This window comes from Podarcis vaucheri (assembly GCF_965113315.1).
Source record: "Podarcis vaucheri genome assembly, chromosome: 8".
NCBI lineage: Eukaryota > Metazoa > Chordata > Lepidosauria > Squamata > Lacertidae > Podarcis > Podarcis vaucheri.
In genome coordinates, this window is record NC_138766.1 from 88,272,420 (window position 1) to 88,295,208 (window position 22,789).

General features: G+C 41.4%; 1 protein-coding gene across 1 annotated transcript in view; it reads right to left on the minus strand.

Moving 5' to 3' along the window:
* TRAPPC9 (trafficking protein particle complex subunit 9) overlaps positions 1 to 22,789 on the minus strand; it is a 276,428-nt gene that overhangs the window by 176,692 nt on the left and 76,947 nt on the right. The window lies entirely within an intron of this gene.

A 22,789-nucleotide genomic window follows, 5' to 3' on the forward strand; every position in this document is an offset into this window, starting at 1 on the left:
TCCGCTTTGTTAAGGAAGTATTGTATTTTTGCAAAAAGTCTCCCACAAGTTAGCTACTTGAAATACTGAACACAGTCACTCTCTAATGCACACTCAGAAGTAGGTCGGCTTAAACGTCATCACAATATTCAATTAGAAATGGAGATGTTATACTGTAAGGGGGGCATTAATTTAATTTTATTTAATTATTATCTATTGCTATTTGATTGTGATGCAGCTCCTTTATTAAAATTAGTGTGGACGTCTCATTCTTTCATTGCTTAGAAACCATATTATGAAATGTGATTTTAGAATAAAATGACTCATACAGCCCACAGGAACCACCTTTACTCATAATCAAAAACTGGTTTTATAAAAGTTTGGCAGAAGAGCTTAGTAAAGACGCCTGCAGAAAATGAATGATTTTCCCACCACTATCTCAAATGTCCATTAATTGCACAAAATATACACCTAAATCTTAACTGTTGATCATTTATATCAGGATTTCTGTGCTACTTTTTGGCCCAAACCACCTTAAGCAGCTTCCAAGCAATTAAAAACCATAAGTGCTACCAGTATACACGCATTAGATTTCAGCTAGTATATGTTAAAGTATGTAGCCCTCTAGAAAAAGAATTTAATAAAATCTGAAGTTTCTAAAACAAAGTAAAAATCCAATAAAATAACCTGTGGGAGGGGGGTGAGATTACTCATGAATTTTACCAGAAGAAAAGATGTAAATACAGTGGTGCCCCGCAAGCCGAATGCCTCGCAAGACGAAAAACTCGCTAGACGAAAGGGTTTTGCGGTTTTTGAGCTGCTTCGCAAGACAAATTTCCCTATGGGCTTGCTTCGCAAGACGAAAACGTCTTGCAAGTTTGTTTCCTTTTTCTTAACACCGTTAATACAGTTGCGACTTGACTTCGAGCAGCAACTCAGAATGCGGTGTGGTAGCCTTTTTTGAGGTTTTTGGTGATTTTTGAAGCTTTTCCAAAACTTTTCCGACACCGTGCTTCGCAAGACAAAAAATTTGCTAGACGAAAAACTCGCGGAATGAATTAATTTCGTCTTGCGAGGCACCACTGTATCCAATCATAAAGGGAACTCTATTTTAATGTTCACAGAAACCAGACTATTTTGGCAAAACCAAGGATGGCAGTGGACAACTTAGGAACAGATATACGAGAAAATACATACCTCACGTGTAAACAGAGTTGTTGTTGTTGTTTAGTCGTTTAGTCGTGTCCGACTCTTCGTGACCCCATGGACCAGAGCACGCCAGGCACTTCTGTCCTCCACTGCCTCCCGCAGTTTGATCAAACTCATGCTAGTAGCTTCAAGAACACCATCCAACCATCTCATTCTCTGTCGTCCCCTTCTCCTTGTGCCCTCCACCTTTCCCAACATCAGGGTCTTTTCCAGGGAGTCCTCTCTTCTCATGAGGTGGCCAAAGTATTGGAGCCTCAGCTTCACGATCTGTCCTTCCAGTGAGCACTCAGGGCTGATTTCCTTCAGAATGGAGAGGTTTGATCTTCTTGCAGTCCATGGGACTCTCAAGAGTCTCCTCCAGCACCATAATTCAAAAGCATCAATTCTTCGGCGATCAGCCTTCTTTATGGTCCAGCTCTCACTTCCATACATCACTACTGGGAAAACCATGGCTTTTACTATACGGACCTTTGTTGGCAAGGTGATGTCTCTGCTTTTTAAGATGTTGTCTAGGTTTGCCATCGCCTTTCTCCCAAGGAGCAGGCGTCTTTTAATTTCGTGACTGCTGTCACCATCTGCACTGATCATGGAGCCCAAGAAAGTAAAATCTCTCACTGCCTCCATTTCTTCCCCATCTATTTGCCAGGAGGTGATGGGCCCAGTGGCCATGATCTTCGTTTTTTTGATGTTGAGCTTCAGACCATATTTTGCGCTCTCCTCTTTCACCCTCATTAAAAGGTTCTTTAATTCCTCTTCACTTTCTGCCATCAAGGTTGTGTCATCTGCATATCTGAGGTTGTTGATATTTCTTCCGGCAATCTTAATTCCGGCTTGGGATTCATCCAGCCCAGCCTTTCGCATGATGAATTCTGCATATAAGTTAAATAAGCAGGGAGACAATATACAGCCTTGCCGTACTCCTTTCCCAATTTGGAACCAATCAGTTGTTCCATATCCAGTTCTAACTGTAGCTTCTTGTCCCACATAGAGATTTCGCAGGAGACAGATGAGGTGATCAGGCACTCCCATTTCTTTAAGAACTTGCCATAGTTTGCTGTGGTCAACACAGTCAAAGGCTTTTGCATAGTCAATGAAGCAGAAGTAGATGTCTTTCTGGAACTCTCTGGCTTTCTCCATAATCCAGCGCATGTTTGCAATTTGGTCTCTGGTTCCTCTGCCTCTTCTAAATCCAGCTTGCACTTCTGGGAGTTCTCGGTCCACATACTGCTTGAGCCTTCCTTGTAGAATTTTAAGCATAACCTTGCTAGCATGTGAAATGAGTGAAATTGTGCGGTAGTTGGAGCATTCTTTGGCACTGCCTTTCTTTGGGATTGGAATGTAGACTGATCTTCTCCAATCCTCTGGCCACTGCTGAGTTTTCCAAACTTGCTGGCATATTGAGTGTAGCACCTTAACAGCATCATCTTTTAAAATTTTAAACAGTTCAGCTGGAATACCATCACTTCCACTGGCCTTGTTATTTGCAGTGCTTTCTAAGGCCCATTTGACTTCACTCTCCAGGATGTCTGGCTCAAGGTCAGCAACCACACTATCTGGGGTGTATGAGACATCCATATCTTTCTGGTATAATTCCTCTGTGTATTCTTGCCACCTCTTCTTGATGTCTTCTGCTTCAGTTAGATCTTTACCACTTTTGTCCTTTATTATGGTAATCTTTGTACGAAATGTTCCTTTCATATTTCCAATTTTCTTGAACAGATCTCTGGTTCTTCCCATTCTGTTGCTTTCCTCTATTTCTTTGCATTGCTCGTTTAAGAAGGCCTTCTTGTCTCTCCTTGCTGTTCTTTGGAAATCTGCATTCAATTTCCTGTATCTTTCACTATCTCCCTCGCATTTTGCTTGCCTTCTCTCCTCCGCTATTTGTAAGGCCTCGTTGGACAGCCACTTTGCTTTCTTGCATTTCTTTTTCATTGGGATGGTTTTAGTTGCTGCCTCCTGTATAATGTTGCGAGCCTCCATCCATAGTTCTTCAGGCACTCTGTCCAGCAAATCTAAATCCTTAAACCTGTTCCTCACTTCCACTGTGTATTCATAAGGGATTTGGTTTAGATTATATCTTACCTGTCCAGTGGTTTTTCCTACTTTCTTCAGTTTAAGCTTGAATTTTGCTATAAGGAGCTGATGATCTGAGCCACAGTCAGCTCCAGGTCTTGTTTTTGCTGACTGTATAGAGCTTCTCCATCTTTGGCTGCAGAGAATATAATCAATCTGATTTCGATGTTGCCCATCTGGGGATGTCCATGTGTAGAGTCGTCTCTTGTGTTGTTGGAAAAGCGTGTTTGTGATGACCAGCTTGTTCTCTTGACAGAACTCTATTAGCCTTTGCCCTGCTTCGTTTTGATCTCCAAGGCCAAACTTGCCAGTTGTTCCTTTTATCTCTTGATTCCCTACTTTAGCATTCCAATCCCCTATAATGAGCAGAACATCCTTCTTTGGTGTCACTTCGATAAGGTTTTGTAAGTCTTCATAGAACTGGTCAATTTCAGTTTCTTCAGCACCAGTAGTTGGTGCATAAACTTGGATTACTGTGATGTTAAAAGGTCTGCCTTGGATTCGTATCGAGATCATTCTATCATTTTTGAGACTGCATCCCAGTACAGCTTTCGCCACTCTTTTGTTGACTATGAGGGCCACTCCATTTCTCTTACGGGTTTCTTGCCCACAGTAGTAGATATGGTAGTCATCTGAACTGAATTCGCCCATTCCCGTCCATTTTAGCTCACTGATGCCCAGGATGTCAATATTTATTCTTGCCATCTCATTTTTGACCACATCCAACTTACCCAGGTTCATGGTTCTTACATTCCAGGTTCCTATGCAATATTTTTCTTTACAGCATTGGACTTTCCTTTCGCTTCCATGCATATCCACAACTGAGCGTCCTTTCGGCTTTGGCCCAGCCGCTTCATCAGCTCTGGATCTACTTGTACTTGTCCTCCGCTCTTCCCCAGTAGCATGTTGGACACCTTCCGACCTGAGGGGCTCATCTTCCAGTGTCATAACTTTTATATGCCTGTTGTCTTTGTCCATGGAGTTTTCTTGGCAGGGATACTGGAGTGGCTTGCCGATTCCTACTCCAGGTGGATCACGTTTGGTCAAAACAGAGTTAACACGTAAACAGAGTTAACACGTGCAATTACCATGCCCTGAAAACCAGACACTTTGCCAATGCCTACCCCCTGTGGTTACCCCACTCACTTCAAATTATAGCAATATATACTTGAAGGCAGCACTGTTTTTCTAGAAAAATAGGTACCAGAACTCAATATGTTCTCTTAGAATGGCAATGGCGCCCACCTGAGAGTTCCAGTGAGTTCTGGCTGGAAAAAATAGACCAACTGTGTCCCCTAATCATTTCAACGGAGACTTTTAGGTGAAGAGTGAAATCTTTCCAGACAGAAGGACACTGCAAAATGGTTTAAAAGATATCACAAAACAAGTGTGCTTTTCATGATCCCCTCACAACTGCTTCACTTATAACAACCAGAAGTCCACCTGAAAAGTTGGTGACCAAATTCAAAATCTTATTAAGTAAGTGCCACTTATTAAATCTGACTCGTAGTTTTTTTTAAAAAAAACCACATTTGTGTTTTAGCTGATGGAAATACAGGTACAGTGAGGGGGGAGGAAGTATTTGATCCCCTGCTAAATTTGCCCGTTTGCCCTCTGATGAAGAAATGACCAGTCCATAATTTTAATGGTAGATTTATTGTAGCTGTGAGAGACAGAATAATAACAGGAAAAACCCCAGAAACCCAGAAGACAAAAGTCAGAGATTGATGTGCATTATAATGAGTGAAATAAGTATTTGATCCCCTATCACGCAGCCAGATGTCAGGCTACCTGGTATCTTCACTGTATGTAAGGAGCTGAGATTAGAAGCATATGCTGTAAAGGAGAGGCCTTACCTGTAATCCCAGCTCATTACTGTATCTGTACAAAAGACACCTGTCAACAGAAGCAATCGATCCAGCAGATTCCAAAGTAGCCACCATGACCAAGACCAAAGAGCTGTCCAAGGATGTCAGGGACAAGACTGTAGACCTGCACAAGGCTGGACTAGGCTACAAGACTATTGCCAAGCAGCTTGGTGAGAAGGTGACAACAGTTGGAGCGATAATTCGCAAATGGAAGAAACACAAAATAACTGTCAACCTCCCTCAGTCTGGGGCTCCATGCAAGATCTCATCTTGTGGAGTTGCAATGTTCAGGTGAACGGTGATGAAGCAGCCCAGAACTACACGGGGGGAATTTGTCAATGATCTCAGGGCAGCTGGGACTGTAGTCACCATGAAAACAGTTGGCAACACACTACGCCGTGAAGGACTGAGATCCTGCAGAGCCTGCAAAGTCCCCTTGCTCAAGACAGCACATGTACAGGCCATCTGCAGTTTGCCAATGCACATCTGGATTGACCCAGAAGAGAACCGGGTGAAAGTGTTGTGGTCAGTTGAGACCCAAATCGAGCTCTTTGGCATCAACTCAACTCGCCATGTTTGGAGGAGGAAGGAATGTTGTCTACGACCCCAAGAACACCACCCCCATAGTCAAACATGGAGGGGGACATATGTTTTGGGGGTGTTTTTCTGCTAAGGGGACAGGACACCTTCACCGCATCAAAGGGACGATGGACGGGACCATGTATCGTCAAACGTTGGGTGAGCACCTCCTTTCCTCAGTCAGGGCATTGAAAATGGGTCGAGGATGGGTATTCCAGCATGACAATGACCCAAAACACACAGCCAAGGCATGATAATGACCTAAAACAGATGGCCAAGGAGTGGCTCAAGAAGAAGCACATTAAGGTCCTGGAGTGGCCTAGCCAATCTCCAGACCTTAATCCCATCGAAAATCTGTGGAGGGAGCTGAAGGTTCGAGTAGCTACACATCAGCCCTCGAAATCTTACTGACTTGGAGAGGGTCTGCAAAGAGGAGTGGGACAAAATACCTCCTGAGATGTGTGCAAACCTGATGGCCACCTACAAGAAACGTCTGACCTCTGTAATTGCCAACAAGGGTTTTGCCACCAAGTACTAAGTCATCTTTTGCAAAGGGATCAAACAGGCAACTTTAGCAGGGGATCAAATACTTTCCCTCCTCACTGTACTACTGTATATATATTATACCCTCTAGTTACCTTCCATCCAAGGAGGTTTAATAAGATAATATGCTGTTTTATTTTTCCAATAATTCAGCCTTAAAGCTGGCATTGCTCCTGATCTGGCAGCATGCAAAGGAAAGGCTGTGTCTACTTTGCCTCTGATTAATTTTGTATTGATTTGTCTTTGAATGTTATTGCCAGTGCTCCAGCACTTCACTTACTTCCATTAGCGAATAGCGACTGCTGCACACGACAACTATGTTGTGCCAGTTGAACTGGCAGCCGGTGTGCTTATAAGCACACTTCAAAGGGCTCATAAATGCATTCGTAACCCTGAGCAGTTTAGAATCAGGCTAGCTTAAGGATCACTTCCACCTGTATCAACCTGCCTGCACCTTAAGATCATCCTTAAGATACACTGCTCAGACGACTCGAGACTAAATTAGAAGACTGGCAAGAATGCAGAACAGCGTCTTATCAGTGAAGGTCTCACAACTATGAAATCAGACCTCATATGGACTTAGACTCACTCTCATATTTTTATTCAAGCTTTTAAAGACTCACCTTTTTACTCTGGCTTTAGTGCGACTATGTTATATTGGGGATTTTTTTAAAATCTAGGATTAGCTTTAAGAACTAGTGCTATATAAACAAAATTTATACGGTTTTATTGAGTTTTAAAACTGTATTGATTTACTCAATGTGATAAATTAATTGTAAGCTGCTATGTGAAACTATGTTCTTAAAAAGCAAACTAAAAATATATCTGTGAAAATTAATACAGTATTGTGATATTTCAGTGATCTGCACAAATATAGAACCTATTCAGTATAAGTGATAAATCACCAATTAACCTGTTCCAACCTTCTACTGAAAACTGAATGTATGTACAGAGCAGCTATTCTCCCAGTTGCTGATTTTCCAAGCACCTGACAGAAATTCTATCTCTATGGGAGTTTTCTTTCCACACTGCAGATTTCAAACTCTGTCCTCTTGTACTCTGGAAAACAACATGCACTCTGATGATGCAATATAACAACAACGTTAATAGGCAACGGCATGAATCAAGCCATCTTGATTTCTAATTTTTTTATATATCCAAAATTGTTTTCAATTCTTTTGTTTATGCTTGTAACTGTTTTTATTTATTTTATAATTGTATATTTTGCTGTTGTGAAGTGTGAGCCAAAAATCCATATTGAATTCATAAATCTATAGTGATTAAATAAAACCAAAATTAATAAAAACACGAAAGACAGGAACAAGGCCATCAAACCACATGCATTATTTACCCAATGGCAACTGAAGGCCAACAACCAATATGCCAGGCAAATTTCAGGGGGAATGTATTCAATAGTCACGGTGCCACCATAGAAATGACTCACAAACCAATGATAAAACATGGCTTTACATCAACCAAAATAAACTTTGTTTAGTTAGCTGGGACAGGTTCAGACATTAAGACAAGCCAAGGTTTAGTGTTACATGTGAATATGGCTATTATATCTGCTATGGAAGTTACATTACAGCAGCCTCCGCAGGGATTTCTTTCAAGCTTTTAATAATGCTGAGTCACATCATAACATTTTTAAAAGTAAGAATTTAAAACTTAATTCCATATTGCTCATGTTAGGAAAAATATGAGGAGAAAAAGCTTAGTAATGAAGGTCACAGCGCAGCCTGTAGAAAGAGAAGGTCGAAGACAACTAAGGTTTCTTCTATGGAAGAGTATATATGCTGAAGCTTCAAATCACACCATAGGTATAGATGTAATGAAACAGACAAGTTATTTCCATAACCAGGCATATTTCTATCTGCAATCATGACCTAAAAATAACTTTCTTAACAGGTGTTTGTCTTATTTTGACTGCTTGGTAAAAAATAAGAAGCATGGAGTTCAGCCAGATGCAATCGAAGCATTTTATATGCTGCATATAATCATTTATTTTATCTGACAGGTGAGGTCTTCAGTGTTGGATGTGGAGGATGTAATTAGAAGAGTGTTCTGAACATACTTGCTATGAGATACCTGAAGTACCTTATCTTCATGTTAATCTAGCATCTACAGTCCAAATGAAAGAAGTCAAGTTGGTCTTGAACCTATTTCAAGATGGAGTATTACAGCCTGTCTAGCAGCCAATCAAATCAGGAAGTACGAATCAAAATTTTAAGAGCCTTTAGTCCGCTGAGTAATTTACATGTAAAGGTTATTTTTATCTGTCATCTATAACACTGCCCTGAAAGCCTGAAAGGGCAGGATAGACATAAGTAAATAAAATAACATAACCAAGTATTTTTTGCTTCAGCAGAAATGAAAGATGAAATAAATAATACCCTGGCTAAAAAAGGGAAATGTTTCTGTGGATAGTGCGTGTAAATTTTGCACCTTCATAGCTCTATTTAAAGCACATAAACACAGACATGAACAATTATAAGGGGAATGCTCACAGTAACTGTTTGTTGGAGATAAAATTTTATGAACAACTAGCCAAAAGAAAAAGGGGAAAGGATATTAGGAAATTGTTTCCTAATTGTATGATGATTTTATATAAATACGTTTGTGTGTTAAATGCTTCCCCACGCCAACATTTTGTTTCACATTTGAGATGCATTTAAATGACTTTAGGGATGTTTGTTGAGTCATTTTACTGTTCCGTTCACTGGTTAAGATATAATAACAATAATATTTTGGATAAGCATGTTTCTTTATAGCGTTAATTCCAGATATTTTCACAATGAGCACTGCAGAAAAAGACTTGAAGGAGACTAGCTGACATCCACACGCTAGAAAAGCACAGAATACCTAGTGCACAAATGGAATTCTCACACTGATTATACTGTTTCTGTATCAAAATCAGAAATAGGTACAGCTTCATTCTCATTTTGATTCACAGTTTCTCGGGCAAAAAGGAGAGTTTGCTCACACTGTAAAACTGAAGAGCAAGGGCGTGTGGGGGGGGGGGGAAATACGATGACCTCTACAATATTCTCCACAGATCTGTGCATTAGTCATCAGAGTTAAAGCTTTGCCTCTGGAGACCTGAAATCAGCTTCACGTTGCTTGGAGGGGATTAAAAGAATGAATCGCCAAGGAATTCAATAGTGATGACTCAGAACACATATTTTCATTATGGAAATTTCAGTTACAGGTCACTCTAAGTGAGCTGGAAAGAAAAGAAAATGTGAATACAGAGACATAGTCGGATCAAGTAAACTATTGCTGTGTATTATGCTTCTTGGAAGGGTCTATTGCTTTATTCTGTTCATGTGCCTGAATTGATTCCTAAGGATAAAAACTGGATAAAGTGAGCTTTTCAAAATGTGGATATGACCTCCGCCAAGGTGATAAGAGTGTTTTTATAGCTATTATGCTGCTAATTTATTTTTTTCCTCCTCTCAGTTGCCTGCTCCATGCAGAAACACACCAATAGGACAAGTCTTTTCTTTGTCTATTATGATATAGGCAGCATGTCAGAGAGATGGGCTCTAGATTAGCCCTCTCTCCCTAGGTCACCTCTCTGCATTTAGGAAGAAATCAGAACCCAGTCAAAATTCAATGTAGTTTGCAAGATTCTGGAACTCCATGCTGGAGGAGGCCAGGTGAAGCCCTAGTGTGCATGTGAATATCTAAATGTGCAGCTGAGGGCATTGGGGAAATATCCCCTAGGAATGCTAAGAAACGATCAGGCAGTGTTTTGGTTAGTGAAAATGCATCAGCGGAAAAAGCTGCTCAACTTCTCCACTAAAGATAGCCTTCAAGAACTGAGCTTTTATTTCAGAAAGAAAAGCACTTGTCTGGTATCAAAATGTCTAAACTGATGCAAGACCACAAAGGGAGGAATCCTATGGCAAAGATCTGCCAGGGTCAAGAACGAAGGATGCAGCTGATCTCTGGCTGAGCCAGAAAGTCCCCAACCCTGGCTCAGCCAAAGATATGGTGGTGTAACTTGCTCATCCTGGCTCAGCTGAAACTAGCTGAACTTACACCAGCTTTTGGTGTATAGGATAGCTCCCTACATTTGGCTAAGCTCAGAACATACATATCTAAACAACTAATCTCCCAAGAGGTGGTCATATAATTTGTTGTTGTTGTTGTTTAGTCGTTTAGTCGTGTCCAACTCTTTGTGACCCCCTGGACCAGAGCACGCCAGGCACTCCTATCTTCCACTGCCTCCCACAGTTTGGTCAAACTCATGCTGGTAGCTTCGAGAACACTATCCAACCATCTCGTCCTCTGTCGTCCCCTTCTCCTTGTGCCCTCCATCTTTCCCAACATGAGGATCTTTTCCAAGGAGTCTTCTCTTCTCCTGAGATGGCCAAAGTCTTGGAGCCTCAGCTTCAGGATCTGTCCTGAATTTACAGTGCTTGAAAACCTGTGCATCCAGCCAACTTCCAGAACCAAATCCTATGCACAAGAAGTTGCCATAAAGAAAGTGGGTGTAAATTAAGCCAGTGGATGCTGCTGTTCTGGCCGACAGAAAACAACCCCTTAAAATAGTGTTCTATGCCAGGTTGCTAGGAACCAAATTTAATGGGCTTAGGATCCAGCCTAACTCCTCCCTCTCTGGTTCTGCCCCCATCATGCTCATGAAATGCCCCTTTTGCGGGGAGGGGGGCACTTACACTAGCCTTGGACCAAGTTACATCAGCATATCTTTGGATGAGCAGGTTGCTAGGAACCAAATTTAATGGGCTTAGGATCCAGCCTAACTCCTCCCTCTCTGGTTCTGCCCCCATCATGCTCATGAAATGCCCCTTTTGCGGGGAGGGGGGCACTTACACTAGCCTTGGACCAAGTTACATCAGCATATCTTTGGATGAGCAGGTTGCTAGGAACCAAATTTAATGGGCTTAGGATCCAGCCTAACTCCTCCCTCTCTGGTTCTGCCCCCATCATGCTCATGAACTACTGCAATGCACTCTACGTGGGGCTACCTTTGAAGGTGACTCGGAAACTACAACTAATCCAGAATGCGGCAGCTAGACTGGTGACTGGGAGCGGCCGCCGAGACCACATAACACCGGTCTTGAAAGACCTGCATTGGCTCCCAATACGTTTCCGAGCACAATTCAAAGTGTTGGTGCTGACCTTTAAAGCCCTAAACGGCCTTAGTCCAGTATATCTGAAGGAGCGTCTCCACCCCCATCATTCTACCCGGACGCTGAGGTCCAGCGCCGAGGGCCTTCTGGCGGTTCCCTCATTGCGAGAAGCAAAGCTACAGGGAACCAGTCAGAGGGCCTTCTCGGTAGTGGCGCCCGCCCTGTGGAACACCCTTCCAGCAGATGTCAAGGCGATAAACAACTACCTGACATTCAGGAGACATCTTAAGGCAGCCCTGTTCAGGGAAGTTTTTAACGTGTGATATTTTATTGTATTTTTGGTTTTTATGGAAGCCGCCCAGAGTGGCTGGGGAGGCCCAGCCAGATGGGCGGGGTATAAATAATAAATTATTATTATTATTATTATTATGAAATGCCCCTTTTGGTCCACTAGCCTTGGACCAAGTTACACCAGCATATCTTTGGATGAGCAGGCTTGGGGACTTAACACTGGCTGAGTGTAGCTGAGCCAGAAATCAGCTGGCTGAATCAGAGATCCACTACACTCTAAGCTGCTCATCCTATGGTTCTTCTTGCCATAGGTGTGCCTCTTTTTTCTCTCTCATCTCTAATTTATTGACACTGGAAACCTGTAGGAGTGGGGAGAGGCTGAAAACGGCATATTAGGTAAACAGAACAAGTACCATATCTGAGCCTTGCTGTCTTGGTGGGAATTAATAGAGATGAAGTAACCTCCAAAGACCATCGGAGATACTTCAATAAATAGACAGGAATTTTACAGGAGTAAATGCTATCTTCAAAGGGCTCTTCCACATGTGGTGGACTTCTCTGGCTGTTAAAATATTCTGGGTATGGTAATTTGGCAACGTTGCTGATGAAGTGCAACCACTGATGGAGCTTACCAATCCATTATTAGCCAGGCTATGAAATTTCAAAGACCCTAATCAGGATTAATTTATCCCCAAAATTACCATATTGTTTTTACTACCAGCAACTTGGATTGGAAGAGTCAGATATTGTAAACCCCCTTCAGTTTTCTAGGATTTGGCAAACAGCAGAAAAGTACAGTGGTATCTCAGGTTAAGTACTTAATTTGTTCCAGAGGTCCGTTCTTAACCTGAAACTGTTCTTAACCTGAAGCACCACTTTAGCTAATGGGGCCTCCCGCTGCTGCTGCCCCGCCGCTGCACAATTTCTGTTCTCATCCTGAAGCAAAGTTCTTAACCCGAGGTAATATTTCTGGGTTAGTGGAGTCTGTAACCTGAAGCGTCTGTAACCTGAAGCATCTGTAACCCAAGGTACCACTGTAGAACATACTTATGTGGGAATGTAAAGGATAGCAGGAAAGGATATATTGAATAAGTATTATCCTTCCTTCACTCACGCTAGTGAGTGATGTAGCAGAGCAAATTCCCCTCAATATTGCTGGAAGCTAGTTTGCAGATTTGTCTGAATCTCTTAGTTAAGATTATTTCCTGGTGTCCCTTTTTGATCCCTCTTAAAAGAATAAAGACAAAAGAGTCTTTGTGAGTAAAGTAACAAAAAGTTTACTCGCATTTCAGTTCACAATTTGATTCCTGAAAGGCAGGCTTTACTTGGTAGTTACATAAAGAAACTGTGAGTTTGTCTGATATGGAGATTAAACTCATGTGCTGCTGGCTGAGAACCAGCAGACAGAAAAAATAATTAACAAAATGGCTGCAGGAGAGCAGCATGGAAGCAAGAGACAGAACAACAGTAGTATCAAGACAGCAAGAATCAAGACAAGCTGAGAAAATGGCTGCATGACTGGGCTCTTTTATGAAGTCAGCCAGAGCCATGCCCATCTCCCAGATCACATGCAGGGGGAGGAGCTCCAGAACAGCGGAACAGGAAGTTACACTGATTGGATGTCCCCCTGCCTGTGCCCACTCTAGGGAAATAAGGAATGTTGCATTTGACTGCACCAACAGATTACATCCCACAACTTATTCAGGTATTGGAGCCGTGTTGGTCTGTCATAATAATAATAATAATAATAATAATAATAATAATAATAATTTATTTATACCCCGCCCATCTGGCTGGGCCTCCCCAGCCACTCTGGGCGGCTTCCATAAAAACCAAAAATACAATAAAATATCACACGTTAAAAACTTCCCTGAACAGGGCTGCCTTAAGATGTCTCCTGAATGTCAGGTAGTTGTTTATCGCCTTGACATCTGCTGGAAGGGCGTTCCACAGGGCGGGTGCCACTACCGAGAAGGCCCTCTGCCTGGTTCCCTGTAGCTTTGCTTCTCGCAATGAGGGAACTGCCAGAAGGCCCTTGGAGCTGGACCTCAGCGTCCGGGCAGAATGATGGGGGTGGAGACGCTCCTTCAGGTATACTGGACCGAGGCCGTTTAGGGCTTTAAAGGTCAGCACCAACACTTTGAATTGTGCTCGGAAACGTACTGGGAGCCAATGCAGGTCTTTCAAGACCGGTGTTATATGGTCTCGGCGGCCGCTCCCAGTCACCATTCTAGCTGCCGCATTCTGGATTAGTTGTAGTTTCCGAGTCACCTTCAAAGGTAGCCCCACATAGAGTGCATTGCAGTAGTCCAAGCGGGAGATAACCAGAGCATGCACCACTCTGGCGAGACAGTCCGCAGGCAGATAGGGTCTCAGCCTACGTATCAGATGGAGCTGGTAAACAGCTGCCCTGGACACAGATTTGACCTGTGCCTCCATGGACAGCTGTGAGTCCAAAATGACTCCCAGGCTGCGCACCTGGTCCTTCAGGGGCACAGTTACCCCATTCAGGACCAGGGAATCCTCCACACCTGCCCACCTCCTGTCCCCCCAAAACAGTACTTCTGTCTTGTCAGGATTCAACCTCAATCTGTTAGCCGCCATAAATAACAATGATGAAAGATTTTTTAAAAAAATTATTGAAAGATGTTCCAGTAGCACCTTAAAGGTAAAGGTAAAGGTACCCCTGCCCGAACGGGCCAGTCTTGACAGACTCTGGGGTTTGTGCGCCCATCTCACTCAAGAGGCCGGGGGCCAGCGCTGTCCGGAGACACTTCCGGGTCACGTGGCCAGCGTGACAAAGCTGCATCTGGCGAGCCAGCGCAGCACACGGAACGCCGTTTACCTTCCCGCTGGTAAGCGGTACCTATTTATCTACTTGCACCCGGGGGTGCTTTCGAACTGCTAGGTTGGCAGGCGCTGGGACCGAGCAGCGGGAGCGCACCCCGCCGCGGGGATTCGAACCGCCGACCTTTCGATCGGCAAGCCCTAGGCGCTGAGGCTTTTACCCACAGCGCCACCCGCGTCCCTAAGCCTACGGCACCCGGTATTCCCAGGCGGTCTCCCATCCAAGTACTAACCAGGCCTGACCCTGCTTAGCTTCCGAGATCAGACGAGATCGGGCGTGTTCAGGGTAGTATGGCCGTAGACCATAAGTAGCACCTTAAAGACCAACTAAGTATACACTTTCTAAGTGTACACGTAGGTATACTTAGTTGGTCTTTAAGGTGCTACTGGAACATCTTTCAATATTTTTTTTTAAATCTTTCATCATTTTTATCTTTCATCATTTTATCTTTCATCATTGTTAATTATCCCACAATTTAAGACTTTCTGAAATGACAGCAGTTGAATGGACAGGCAGATTTTTATGCCAGCAATAATACTGTGGTGATCTCCTATTACCATTCGGCTGCTTATTATTTTCAGTTTATTACTCCATAAATTTCTTCTTTTAGGGAAAAATTAACCCGAGACAGCTGACAAAATTTTGTATAAAGCAGTCCTCAAACAGGTGTTTTTACCATCTTTATTGCTGGCTCAGAGGATTATTATTATTATTACTACTACTATTATTGTTAATTCATAAAATTTCTATATTGCCTTTCATCCAAAGATCACAGGGTCGTTTAAATATAAAAAACCAAAATACATACCATAATAACAAACAAAAATAATACACCCCCCCCCTGACTATTATTTCAAACCTACTGGCCCAAGAACCATAAACATTCTATATCTGGCAAAACACAGTGGGGTCAGCTGGTACTAAATCAACTAAAAATCTAATGATAGCAAGAAAACATTTTTATTTGCAATTAAATCTGCCATTCTGCTATTAATATGTAGAACTTTTGTTAGGGTTTTTAAATAGTAACATGGGGGGGGGGGTAATCCCAATTAGCAGCATTTCCCGCAATAACCTTTCTCAGAATAAATCTTGTGTGTAAGGCTGAGATAGTTACTATAGCAACTGAAGGCAATTTCAAGCCACCGTTAATGAGAAATGCAGTATCTGTTACAGAGGATGCTGCTGGTAGCCTGACACAATGTAAAGAATTAGTTACTGGCCCCTTCTACTCCAAAAGCAGCATAAAACTGCCGTACAAAAATGTTTAACATCTTCATTGTTGTTTCACACTCTGCCTAACGCCAAGCGATCCTGGATGACTGCAAAAAGTGCCATGTTAAATCTTTAAGGTATGGATGGATGGTAGGCAACATTTTTCAGAACTCAACCATACTTTACATCATACAAATAACATATAGGTCATTAAGAAATTGGGCAAAACGGAACACATTTTGTGAATATAGCCAGGGCACTTTGCAAGACAGACCCTCCAAATTATATTCTCCAATCTGAAAAACCCCAAACTATAAAGTTAAAGCGAGGGGCGATTATGCGCCACTCACAAAGGCCCCATTGACAGCCCCAAACAGATTTAATTTTTCTAAAAATAAATCTCTAGAAAGGCATGAAGCTAAGTGTAAGCAAATTCTGTGAAATGATTGCTTCTGGGTGACCTTGGGCCAGTCACACTTCTCTGAAGTCTCTCAGCCCCACTTACCTCACAGAGTGTTTGTTGTGGGGGAGGAAGGGAAAGGAGAATGTTAGCCGCTTTGAGACTCCTGAAGGGGAGTGAAAGGCGGGATATCAAATCCAAACTCTTCTTCTTCTTCTTCTTGCCAACAAAGGTCCGTTTAGTTAAAGCTATGGTTTTCCCAGTAGTGATGTATGGAAGTGAGAGCTGGACCATAAAGAAGGCTGATCGCCGAAGAACTGATGCTTTTGAATTACGGTGCTGGAGGAGATTCTTGAGAGTCCCATGGACTGCAAGAAGATCAAACCTATCCATTCTGAAGGAAATCAGCCCTGAGGGCTCCCTGGAAGCTGAGGCTCCAATACTTTGGCCACCTCATGAGAAGAGAAGACTCCCTGGAAAAGACCCTGATGTTGGGGAAGATGGAGGGCACAAGGAGAAGGGGATGATAGAGGATGAGATGGTTGGACAGTGTTCTCGAAGCTACCAGCATGAGTTTGACCAAACTGTGGGAGACAGTGGAAGACAGGAGTGCCTGGTGTGCTCTGGTTCATGGGGTCATGAAGAGTCGGACACGACTAAACAAAACAGCAACATCTTTCAATGTTTTTAGCCAATGAGTGATGTCAAAGCTATGATTGACAAGTCAGCTTTCCCCCTTCCCTCTCCTACTCAAAATCAATATCATTTAGCTTAGGGGAGATAATTATTTTCTGGGAAGGAGTAAACCCTGAAAGGTGCACAAATCAGACACGATTTTCCATAATTAGATCATCCCTCTGCCTCAACATCAACTAATACAGTGGTGCCCCGCAAAACGAAATTAATTCGTTCCGCAAGTTTTGTCGTCTAGCGAATTTTTCGTCTTGCGAATCACGAAATCCCATAGGAATGCATTGAAAATCAATTAATGCGTTCCTATGGTCAAAAAAAGTCCAAACAAAGCCAAATTTGGTACAACAACAGTTTATTAACTGCTCTTTAAAGTCACACATACTGTAAAGAGCAGTTCAAAAATTGAAGGGAAAATAAATTAACTTTATAAACAAAACATGTCTTTGTTTTTAGACAAAGGAAACAAAGTCGCGAGACGTTTTCGTCTTGCGAAGCAAGCCCATAGGTGAAATTCGTCTTGCGAGGCAAATCGAAAACGGAAAAACCTTTCGTCTAGCGAGTTTTTTGTCTTGCGAGGCATTCGTCTTGCGAGGTACCACTGTACCTTTGATGAGCTGCATCGGCATACTGTTGCTATATTTAAAAAAATTGAGCCTACTGTTGCAAATGATAAATTAATATAGTACTGCCATTCACACTGCTGGCTGACATATATTTCAATCTGCAGATAAATGAGAAAGAAAAATTCTAGTTATGCAGAAGAAGAACAAGTCATTCAGTAAGAATACAGATGACCTCGCAAGCTGTGCCCACTGTAGTGCAGAATTTTAGGTATCTCTCAAGGAAACAAGCCAGCACCATATTCTTACACTCTCTGATGATGTTCAGTGATAGATTCTACAAATCCTCCTAGATTTCCAAAAGCCAACACAATCTTAAATTGCCAAAGAAAAGAGCATTTTCAAAGCCATTTAAAGACTGCAAACAAAACAGAGCAGCAAGGTAGAGCTAATGGTAGGTTTTGTGCCTTTGCTAACTATCCAAACATTATTTTTATTGTGATAAACGATACAGGCAAGTCAGACAGTCTGCCACGAATAGTTGCTTCAGTTTCATAAATCTTTAACTGTCTCATTTGGAGGGGAAAGCTAGAGTATTGCTTGATTTTTAAAAGAGAATAAATGTTATCGTACACCAGGGGCTGGAATTTTGTGCTCCTCCGTATCAACACCTAACATTTTTGACCATGGAGCTTAATGTCTGGGGCTGATGGGAGTTGGAGTTCAACAACATTTGGAGGGGTCACATGAAACCCCATTCCTGTACCAAACAGTTGGTTCATTAAAAAGTTATCCAATGTTCCGGCACAATCCCATTTATTTATTTATTTATTTATTCCTTTCTTTTCTGAATCATCCTTCTTCCCAAAGAAGCCCAGTGTGATGTAAAACAAAGAGCAGAACAATGAAGTACATCCCATAAATAAAACACAAGAGATAACAAAAAACAGCAATAAAATATCAAAGCGAAAGCACAAAAACTACCTGCAGCTGTTAAGTTTTAGAACAAGTATTATAACAAATTAATTTATAAAAACCTGGCCAAAGAAAAATATATTCTGCTGAAATCCAAATGTAAAAAAACCCTTGGAGTCCCTTCCAACTCTACATTTATTTGATTCCATGATTCTATGAATCATGTTTCAAAGAGAAGGACATTCTGGATTCAGGTTGCCACCACAAAGAAGGCCTTTTTGCAAGTTCTTTTTACCATGAATTCTCATGGGGACTACTAGGAGAGTCCCTATTCTACTGATATTAAGACTTCCTCCCTTTCTTTTCAATAGCCAAGCCAATTTCTACAAAACGTCTTTGTTGTCATTAATGAGACACATCTGCAAATACCTAGAAATAGCAAGTCTCTGGTATGTGCACATGCATATATAATATCCCACCACCAGACCGGCAGTTTCCCACATGGTCAACATGTCTTAGAAGAGATATAAAACTTACACACCTGTAACACAAAGCAACTCTGTTCAAGAAAAGCACACACAAACAGCACCAGCTAAAAACCCACCAATACCCACCAATTTTTAACAAGCACTAACTAGAAAGTCCATACACCTGCCAAAATTAAACAGCCAAGGAAATCGAACTCCACCTCAGAGGAAAGACTATTCTATAGCATCGTGGCTATTGCTATCCAAGTCCCTCTGATCATATCTCTTTCAATGAATGAATATGAAACAGGGTATACTGTGCTCTGCAAAAAACAATTGGTGTGGAGGCTAATACAATAAATGTTCTCCACTGTATTTGAGCTAAATTATTACATGCCCCATTAAGAGGAAGATACTACTTGCTAAAAAACAATACACTTACTGTATAAATAAAATTTAATGTAATTTTAATGAAAGTACCTTCATTAGGGGTAGTACTGAAATGGATTTCATTTCATTCAACTATTTACATACCGCTTAATTATGACAGACTCAAAGTGATATACAATTAACTCAGTAGAAAAAGAAAAAGGGGGGAAACAACCTATAAATTCAGAACTCAGATAAAATGCCTGCTGAAATAATAATTTTAAAAGTATTTAGCAAGTACTGGAATTTCCACAGGGAAGGGGTTTGTTGGACCTCAACTGGAAGGGAGTCCTATAAAATGTACACTGAACTGCAAATTACCAAGACACTTTGCATTTATTTTTCCTCTGCTTAATGAGTACTTTAAAACATACTCTTCCACATGCACACCTGAAAGATTTCAAAAGATGAGTACCAGTAGATTAAATACACCACTAAGTGATTTTGTTAGGTTCCTCCTAAGAATCTATTTAAGAAGAAGTTTCCATTATAAAACTTAATGAGAAAACCTGAGCAAATACTGACGTGCGAAAAAGATCGTTAGTGCTTCAGGAAAAAAGAGAAATAAAAGAATGCATTGCTATTTAAAAATGGAGATGGAGCATTAATAAGTCACACAAAGGTATTCTGGATTACCAGATATTAGCCTTAGATAAGCTCCATTTCTAGCAACACAAGACAGGTATATCAGAGAGAACAATTACAGCTATTAGACAAAGACCTCTCTTCCTGTCACAGTACTATTCAAATATTCAAAATATGAGCCTATCAGAGCACTTAATATTCATCAGAGATGAGACAGACTTTCTCTTGTGTGCCCTAAAATTACATTCTTTGTGCTAAAAGCAAGTAAGCTCAAGACGGAGCGTGTGCTTGGAGTTTCAATTTTGATGGCTAATAGTTTCTTTTTGCAATTCTCCCACTTCATACCCCGCCGCCGCCCCAGTAACTCTTATATCGGCTCTACAAAAGATCTAGATGGCTTCTTCATTGGGGTATTGCAGTATGTGCTGGCTTAATACAACAAACATCTATTTGGTCTCATTGGACTCACAGCAACAACAAAATACAGTCACTATGGTCAGAAAAGATGAAAAAGAGTCACAGAAATTCTTCAGGAAGTATCATAAGTTTCCATTTAGCACTCACTGCTCCCGTCACAGTGTTTAAGAAATAATGCACCAAAGCTTTTAAGACGTTAACACACATCTGCATGCTAATGTAAATTAGGTAAAGGCTCAGCTGAGAGACTCTTATCCATGATTGTTCATGGGAGGACTGTCAAAGTAGATGAAGCTTATTGAACTAGATACATGTACTAGGCAACAAAAATGGTCAAACAGGCATCTGGTTGGCCATTGTGAGAACAGAATACTGGACTAGATGGGCTCCTGGCCTGATCCAGCAGAATATTCTTACGTTCTTACTTAAGACTAGTTTGTAGCCAAAAAAATAGTGCAGAAAAATGAAAAAAAACAGATTAATGTTTGGGACTTGGTATACGGCTGCTTCCTACCAAAGCAATTGTCCTAGACACTGTTTAATAATAATAATAACAATAGCCCTACTATGCAAGTTCAAGCTTAAGAGAATTGTTACGATGGATAATTAAGTCCACAGTTCATATTGCTTAACAAGGAGAATTAACACCATTGGGACTTTTCGTCTTAGGAAGTGGCCTTGGGCCAGTCACTATCTCTCATTTTACCCAACTTCTCAAATTTGTTGTGATCAAAAATTGGGGGTGGTGACTACTATGTACCTTGAGAACCTTGGAGGAATAAAGCGGGTGACATAGATCTAATAAAGGAAGAAAGAATAGACAAAGGGCCACCATACATGCCTTGCATATAGTCAGTTCCAGGTTCCGTTCTCATTATCTGCAATTAAAAAGCATCTTAGCAAGAATATAGGAAGCTGTCACATACCAAGTCAGAGCACTAGGCCATTTGGTTCAGTATTGTCTACACCAGGCTTCCTCAACCTCGGCCCTCCAGATGTTTCGAGACTACAATTCCCATCATCCCTGACCACTGGTCCTGCTAGCTAGGGATCATGGGAGTTGTAGGCCAAAAACATCTGGAGGGCAGAGGTTGAGGAAGCCTGGTCTATACACACTACCAGCGGTTCTCCAGCGTTCTGCTACAGCGCTTCCCCCAAGACTCCTGCTTGCCACCAGTTGGAGCAAACAGTACTGAATCAAATGTCTGACGATGTAAGACAGTTTTATAGGTTCATTAGGTTTTCCTTCCAAAATCAGACCTCGTTGCCGTAATCAAAACCTGCTTTTTGAAGATAGGCAGGTAGGAACGAAAAGTCAAACCAAACTCATGATGGGTGCAAAGAAAAAATTACACGAGACTCGGGATTCTACTTCATACCAAGAGACAAAATAAGACCTGTAAAGAAGCAGGCCGGAATGTAATATATGATTCAAAACTTGACTTCAAGGTTAAAATAAGAAAGTGATAAACTGAAGAATCTCCTACACAAAAACAGATCTGCCAATATGGTGGTTTTAAGTCTCTTTTATTTTGCAGAATACAACCAGAGTATTTTTTGCCTAAAGTGGCATATGATCTGCATAATAGGTGGAGGGGTCTTCTGAAGGAGACTCGTGTTTACAAACAGAAGGTCAGATGTTAAAGTACCTATTTCAAGAAATCCTCGGGACATTAAATGAAGTGTTACTGATACGAGCACACATCAATCATTCTTCTTTTAGTAGTCACGCTAAAAATATAGGTGAAATGAGCCATATCTTCAGACATTAACAGTCCTATTCATATAAAATGAATTATACAGGAATTAAAGTCCCATATTTAATCCTCACCTGGGGAACATCATCACAAAAATGGTCTACAAACATGAAATTTTCATTGTCTCGTTTATGATGTATATTGTGGACACTGGGAAGGTATAAACCCCAATAAAGTACAGATTGATATTTCTCTACTTGTTTTACTCAATGATATGATCTTAATTTATTTGTCTGAGAAGTGTGAATAACAGCCAGTATAAATGTCACTTTCAACACATAGAAGCGCTTGTTATCTATACCTTCTGGAAACAGCGAACAACATTTTTGTTTCAACAAGCTTTTCCAGTAAGATGGAAGGGTCTCTGCCTTAAGGGTTCATTTTATTCTTAACCCTATGATGTTTATTTTTGCATCTGTACTTTTACTTATAAAACTATTCTTGTACTGTTTTTAAAATTATTTCAGCTGTTTTTAAAGGTATGCCTGTAAATCGCCTTGGGCACTTCACAAGTTAAATAATAGCTATAAGCAACTTATTGAATAAAGGTAACAAAGCCTTGCAAAACTGGCGGGATTGCAGGATGTCCTGACCCTGAAGAGATCAGTTATATGAGGACAGCAAGTAGGGCTGAAGTTACTATAGTTCCTCATTGCTTTACTTTGCCCAACAAGACCTATCTAGTTCAGCATCGGCCAGCCAGGTAACTCCTAAAGCTCATAAGCAGGGTATGAAAGCTACCTAATGTTTATTCACTGCACATGGTACTCAGGAAAATATTACCTCTAGGAAACCAGTTAATTGGTGCAATTCTAGAGAAGTCTTCACTCAATGCAACTCAGAACACACTTTCTACAGGTGC